The sequence below is a fragment of the Rhincodon typus genome, chromosome 12 (assembly GCF_021869965.1).
Source record: "Rhincodon typus isolate 14 chromosome 12, sRhiTyp1.1, whole genome shotgun sequence".
Taxonomy (NCBI): Eukaryota; Metazoa; Chordata; class Chondrichthyes; order Orectolobiformes; family Rhincodontidae; genus Rhincodon; species Rhincodon typus.
The window spans coordinates 1,716,172-1,724,019 of record NC_063343.1 but is presented as its reverse complement, the minus strand read 5'-3'; the positions used below and the strand labels follow the sequence as shown (position 1 = coordinate 1,724,019).

At 40.1% G+C, this 7,848-nt stretch overlaps 1 long non-coding RNA gene across 2 annotated transcripts in view; it reads right to left on the bottom strand.

The window, feature by feature from the left end:
* Positions 1-3,604: 3,604 nt before the first annotated feature.
* The window catches only part of LOC125484525, a 23,641-nt gene continuing 19,397 nt past the window's right edge, over positions 3,605-7,848 (bottom strand). The window contains exon 3 of one of the 2 annotated variants that reach the window (XR_007263348.1): positions 3,605-4,199. This is a non-coding gene — a long non-coding RNA (uncharacterized LOC125484525). The remainder of the gene's footprint in view (positions 4,200-7,848) is intronic. The other variant, XR_007263349.1, reaches the window with a different exon arrangement.

Sequence of the window (7,848 nt, the reverse complement as noted above, 5' to 3'; positions counted from 1 at the left end):
CTAGCCAAATGGGCTCATTACAGGGCCTGGAACAGTAAATCCATCACTGCTAACTGCAATTCTTCCCATTCAGCTGTGGATAACCTTCTAGACTCTACCCCAGTAGTTGTCTAGTAACAGGATGACTCTCATTGCTTTGTGCTATGTTCCCAATTTTATCAGATTAATACCAGAATTTCTGTGCACCCTTGGAAAAACCAAAATCTTTCTTTTGCCAAGTTTTACCAAAGCTAACAGTTGTCATTGCCGTCTTTCTAACAGTGGGGATAGCCTAATCAGCCAACGCTTGAGGCTTGTCGTTTTGCAAAACCTAATTGAAAAACAGGTGCCTTTTTAACTTGTGGAAAATCTCTTTGGATGAAAAAGTCACCCACCCTCCCCCACTGTCACTGGCCTCTCATCACATGCTGTCATAGAGTTATCACCCCACCCACCCCTCCCTTGACTGTCATTGGTCTCCAGCATCCCCATCACATTCCCACAGATTTCCAACTACCCTCCCACCACAACTCTCTCACAGATCTCCCAATTCCCACCCCACGCTTCCTGCTGTTCACAGGGATCTGGAGTCACTGCAATTTCCAAACACCAAAACGGGGCCACCACTGTCAAAGGTTTGGAGACACTGGCCTAGATTTCTATGCCCTCATCTTGTAAGTGAGACAGGAACACAATCTTTTTACTCAATAGAAAGATTACTATCATTTAATTGAGCCTTGCCCCAGCACTTTCCAGTAGAGAGAGAGAGAGAGAGAGATATCTTTCACCATGGATTGTGTATCATAAAAGAGAAAGGAAAGATTTTGAGCACATCTTTAAATGGGAGCATTAACAGTGGTTACCAATAAGCAGGGCACTTGGTAAGCTTGCCAGCAATAATAGGCTAAGATGTAGTCGAAGAAAGTGGGTCCTGTGGTTAGATTTAAGGTTTAAGGGGAAAGCAGGTTGGTACAAGATAGTGCAAAAGATTTAGAAAAGCACGGTTCCATTGGGTTTCAGAATGAGCACTCTATACCACCAACAGACATTCTGAGATAGGTCGTAGCTGCTCAGGTAATTCTGCCAGAAGACCACTATCACGTTCAATGGTTTCTATGCTTCCGGAGGGCATTCATGCTCTTTGTTGAGGCTAACATTTCAGAAAGCAAACAATTGATGCAAGGGAATTGACTGCTGTTGGGAAGAAGAGCTAAATATTATTGTGCTTTTTCTTTAAAATCTTTGTCTTCAGCCTGATAAACCCTTTAGGTTCTCCGCCTCTTTAGCAACCACATCAGGCATAGGCCACCTATCCTGATCCTTTCACTGGTGTTAGAACTGGTCGACTCTTTTTTCCATTGAAAATAAGCAAGTCTGCAGGAGGAGCCATGAAACTTGACAACGGAGTTACATTACAGTAAGATTCCTACTTAACCTATCATTCTATCACACAACAGCACTATTGTTGAACTGAAATAGTCAAAATATAAATCGACTATGCAAGTTAAATTCTGGCATTTTGAGGGAGTTGCCATTAATCTTTTTCTTCTATAGGGGGACAAAAGGAATTGGTACGTAATCAGATTTTCAAACAAATCTTCTAAAATCAAGATTTGGGCGACGTCAGAAAGAGAACTGTTTAGTCAAGTTAGATGAACTGTTAATCTTATGAAGTATTGTGGGGTCATTATTTTGTATTATTATGAAAAGATATCTTACATTAATCAGAGTGGGATGGGGAGGGGGGTGTTGTTCAGTGCATGAATATAGACACCCGTGATCAACTCAACTCACTTTTGTCTTAAATAGGGAGTTTCTCTCAAAAAAAAAATCACTTAAGGGATATTAGCAGTGCTGACAAAATTGATGACCATCCCTATTTGGACTTGAGGAGATGGGTGAGGGGAAGGAGGGCAGGTCTCTCATTTAATATTCTACATGGTATATGTACATCACAAAAGTTGTTAGACAGGAATTTCCAGGATTTTGACCCGGTGACAGAGAATGAACAACAAGTAGTTGAATTTAGGATGGCAGATGATTTGGAGGAAAACTTGCAAATTATGGTGCTCCCTTGTCCACCTAGATGGTGTTATGGACAAGACCAAACTCCCTCAAAATATAATCAAGGAGACAGCCTAGACCCTAACTTTTATCTTACATAAAAGCAAGTGTACAGTGCAATGTTCTGGATGTAATTTGATTGGTCCACTACTCAGTTTTAAGCCAAAAAAAAAAACATTTTTTTTTTTATTTTAACAGTGGTTTAAGAATAAAGAATTGGCATAACTTTAATCCTATTGAAATGCTTAAATTATTTAATTACTATTCAACTATTCCAACATAGCAGCATCCCATAAGCACACACTTGGCAAATTCAGCAAAACAGATTTACCTCATATCCTTTCTCCCGGACTGGAGGAGATAGCAACACCAAAACAAACAAAAATAATCTAGCAGCAGAGAGAGAACTCAAGCTTTTTGCTGCAACAGAGAAAGCTGTACCAATCAGCTTCAAACTCCAACTTCAGCTGAGAACAAAACTAACACCTTAAGTCTGTGTGAGCCTGACTCCATCTACTCATGCTGCTTTTGTCTAATAATTAACCAGAAAAAACACTCAGGGAGCTCAAAGCTGTTTACCCTGTGCTCCTGCAGAAGACATTACATCACCACCTGTCTGGATGATATACAGTGCAGAACAAATCCCTCTTAAAGGCACTGTACAGTCACACTCGTGGAAGGTGCTGCTGAAGGGGACTTGGTGAGTTGTTGCTGTACGGAAAACAAATGGGGCCAGGACAAGGACTTCCTGGTAGGAGGATATGGCACTATACTTTGTAGTACAGAGAGCTTCAAATCAGTGGAGAGGTTTGTCAAAATCCCATCCAGTTAAATTTTATTCAGGGTCAATTACACCACACTTAGTCACGTTGTCTTGATTTAAAGGACAGTCTTTTTCACCTCACCATGGGGAGTGATGATAACACAAATGGAATCAGTTGCAATGTGTTCATAACTATGCTTAATTTGGAAAGTCTTGAGAATGGTGGCAGTTTTTCACATGGCACAGAAGCCTCCAATGTGTTTCTACTCTACGTTGTCCAATTCTAAACTTTTTATGAACATTAATCTTCCCTGAAGAAAACTGTAAATGGGATGTCAACATGTTTGAGTGCAGTTTTTGATCCTCAATTTCAAAAAGTATTGAGCATAAAAAAAATTAATTTAAATATGACTGACACTGAAACACCATTTACCAAAATGCATGGGGGGGTGGATGTGGAAGAGTGCTATTGTTGCTCGCCCACCCCCCCCCCCCCCCCAGATTGTGAAAATACACAAAGCTTCGAGCTGGCTTTCTCTTAAAAGACCCAACAGCATGCAGCTTAGAACATTTGGCAAATGATTTTGTGAGTAAGCAAATAACATTTTTCACATTTTAAGATAGCAGATGGTTCTGAGGATCCCCTTTAAGAAAAGCTAACAAATTCCAAATAAACTTTAATCAGATCCCAAACTGTGCCAACTTTGGATTGATTTCAGAGCTGTTCAAATGTGCTTTGCTATCCTAGATTTGCACTGATCCCAATATTTGCTTCAGTTAAAAAAAAAGAAACAAAGGCATGATGCGCACCATTGCTTTATTGAACACATATAAAGAAAGGTATGTGGAGGTGTTCTTTCATAAGCAAGCTGCAAGTCCCGAGGTGATGTGAACAGCATGCCATTACAGCGCATGTGGACATGTTGAAGCGGTCACCTGCTTTTTGAATTAGCTTGACGAAAACAATGGGTGCAACAAGTTGTAGGCTTTACTTTCCATCCCGCAAATGAAACATCTCGTCCTTCACCAGCGATTACAAAAGATGCTAACCTTGGGTTATCTTCAAAGTGGTGGGGCTTTGCAGTTTCCAGTGGAGAGTTATAAGTAGCTGAGACATAGGATCTATCAGCTTTCGCAGCACATTTGGGTAAAACGGTATGTTCAACATTGTTGGGATGTAGCTGTAGTGCAGTTGCTTTCTCCAGCTTCAAAGTTGCTATTTTGTCTGACTGGTTTTGACCTGCATATTCTGTATGGACACCTGCATTGTTTAAATGCATCTTAGGTTGTTCATCCCCAAAGTGTTTGTGGAAAATGTGAGAGAGACCCTCAGATCCAGTTTGCTTGTCTATCTCTGGTGCAGTAAATATTTCAGCCCTGGAGTCCATTTGCACTGTGTGGTGAAAACAAAAGATGTTTAAACAAAAACACAAGTTTCAACTCCAGTCAAAGGGTTCATACAGGCAGCATTGATAAATTTCTAGCTCTCCATCCCCAAATATTAAATAAAAGCTTCTATGCATTTGATTTGAACCACAAGAGTTTCAAAATAACATAAGGCATCTCGAGTAAGTACTTTTAATCAACCTATTCAAACATATTCTGACACACCTCCAGGACAAATTGGATGTGAACCTGAACCTTCTGGGCCAGAGGGAGTCGGGGGTAGATAAGACAGGTGTGGTAGACTTAGTTGTGAAAGGAACATAGAGTTGCATAAAGGACTGTCAGACCTTGTAGAAGCTAGAAATGGTAACAGTAGAAAGTGGTGTAAATTATTAGGCAAACAGAATTTCAGAAGCCATTACAGGAGAAACTGATGCATCATCAAAAGGGAATGAAGAAGGCGATTCAGTCTGAGGGCTACAAAGCCAAAACAAAAATGCATAAGAAACTGAAGACAGAGAGCCATATACAGGGGAAAAAAAAAAGGTTAGTTAGGGAAAGGGTAGGTCCACTCTAGGACAAATGATACTGCAGGAAGTGGGTGAGATCCTTAAATGAGGATTTGCACTGGTATTCACAAAAGAAGAACATGCTGGGCAGTGAGTCTAGAGAGGCATGTGTTGATATTCTAGGGCATGTTGATATATATAAAGAAAGGTAGTGTTGAATGTTTTGAAAAGCTTTAAGGTACACAAGTTCCCAGGACCTAACGGGATGTATCCCAGAATAGTGAAGTTTTGAGGGTGGAAATTGCTGCGGCCTTGGGCAAAATCTTTGACAGTTCTCTGAAAGTAGCAACACAAGTGGATAACATGGAGAAGAAGGCATATGCTTGCCTTCAGTCAGAGCATTGGAGTATAAAAAAATCTGGTAACTCATGATGCAGCTATATAGAACTTTAGTCAGGCCATGTTTGAATAACTGTGTACAATTCTGAACACCACACTACAAGGAGGATGAGAAGGCTTTGGAGGCGGTACAGGAAGTTTTGCTCGGATTTCCCTGGTTTGGAAGACATGAGCTATGAGGACAGCTTGGACAAACTTGATTTGTTTCCACTCGAGTGTTGCAGCCCGAGATGCAACCTGATAGAAGTTTGCAAAACTAGGAGGGGCATGGATAGAATGGATAGTCAGGGTCTTTTTCCCAGGGTACAAATGTCAATTACTAGGGGACTAAGGAGTAATTTTGTACTAAGTGCCTGGAATGTGCTATCAGAGGAAGTGGTGGAAGCAGATAAAATAGCAAAGTTTGAGGCATCTCGACAGGCAGCAAATAGAGGGATACGGACAACATACAGGCAAAAAGTTTTTAAGTTTAGAAAAGATTCGTGTTGACACAGGCGTGGGTGAGCCATAGGGCCTGTTTCTGTGCTGTACTGTTCTTCAAAATGCAGTCCATCATAACAGAAAAAAAAAGAGACTGCCATGTTGGACTTGTCTGATGTGGCATGACCAAGACACACACATAGGAAGAATGTTCAGCAGAGAAAGCACAGCACCAACTATAGAAAAAGAAGTTATTTGAAAGCACTGTCAGTTTAAACTGTAGACGACTAGAAAACAAAAAGGAGAAATCACTAAAGCAAAGCCATATTCAAGATGTCAAAAAACTACAAAGGTCATAAAAAAAAACTTATAGGAGAAATCAAATTATTCTGAAGATAAATACTGGAGTGTCAAACAAAGTAAAGTGACAGACCAGAGTTTAATCTTGGTGCCAGAGCTGATGTTTCAGTATTGTAATGTAAACATAAATGGTATAAATAAATAAATTACGATCATTATCCATTAAATTGCAAGGTCCTGAAGGAAAATTGTTAATAGTAAAATGCCAACTCATGGCAAAACTCAGGGTATAAGGGAAAAGAAATCATGGAATGCCTCTGTCAATCAGAATACTGAATGTTTAAAGTTTGAGAAGATTGAGAAAACCAGCAAAACCGGTGTAATATACAAAATACCATGCAAGGACTGTGAGAAACACTACATAAGCCAAACCGGAAGAAAACTGACAATACAGATACAGGAACACCAACTAGCCACCAAGAGACACGACCAATTCTCACTGGTCTCACTACATACTGACAACGAGGGACACAAATTCGAACGAGACAACACATCCATAATTGCACAAGCCAAACAGAGACATGCTCAGGAATTCCTGGAGGCCTGGTATTCTAACCAGAACTCCATCAAACACATTGAATTAGACTCCGTATACAAATCACTGAGAAACAGAACCTGAAGTAATATCAACCACCCCAGCAAACTGAGGCATATAAATAACAAGCGGGACAGAACACCGATGCTTCACTGGAAGCATACTGACCATGTTACCTAGTAGGGCGACGAAACATTTGCAACCAAATCCAGTGGCTTGGCGAGCATGTCTACAACCTCAACACTGAAATGTTTTGTATTAAGCAGAAATGCAAGCTTAAAACAGAGATGAATCTGCAAGGTAGATGAGATTTCAGTTACAAAGTAAGCAAATGAATTTCAGCGAGTTCCTAAAATTGTTCAAGTCTTAGAAGACCAAAGGTAGAGTATCATATTATCCTTGAGGATGATGCTAAACCAATCTACTTGTACATTGATAAAAGTGCTCTTAGACAAAATCTAAAATATATAGAATATGTTGTGACAGGGAGTGATTTCACTGGCGGCTATGTCAACAAGACAGTGTATCATGTTTATGGTCCCAAATCCAAACAATTTGACCAGAATCAGTGTGGCATTAACTCTGTTAAACAAAACAGTGGAACGCAGGATTTACCCAATAGCTGTAGGTGGAAGGAAGTCTAGAAAAACTAATCAAGTGTTCATCAAACTGGATCTAAAAGTGGAATTTTGGTCATTACCTCCGGATGAAGACTCTGCAAAGTTTACTTAATTATTAACTTAATAAGTGTAATTATCATTTATTTTGTCAATTATTTAAACAAATTACCCTTTGCAATTGCTCTCATTCCAGAAAAAAAAAGTCAAACACATCGGAAGGCAATGGCATGTAATATGCCACATGGACTCCGAAAAGAGAGGAACACGATCCAAGAATAAAAGTATTGTATTGTTCAGTGTTAGACCTGCATTCCAGGTGCAAGTTTGCAAATGCAAAGATAGATTTCTTGGGCACATTACCCAAAAGACCAGAATCACAGCTGATCTACCCAAAAAAAATAAGCAGTAAGAGAATAATGGAAACATCGCAGAATCTCAAAGATTCCATGGGATGGTAAATCAAGTGAACAGGTTGCTAACAAATTTGGCAGAAGTTAACAAACCTTTGAGACAGCCTTTATGCCAGACTCAACAACAGTGCTAGAATGTCGATCAGGAAAGGCATTTGACAACATCAAATAACTCCTGATCTCTTAAGGAAACTTGGCACATTATTATCCATGACAACAAGGTGCAGAGCTGGATGAACACAGCAGGCTAAGCAGCATCATAGGAGCAGAAAGGCTGATGTTTCAGGCCGAGACTCTTCATCAGAAATGGGGGAGGGGAAGGGGGTTCTGAAATAAATAGGGAGAGAGGGGGAGGTGGATAGAGGAGAGGATAGGTGGAGAGGAAACAAACAGGTCGAAGAGG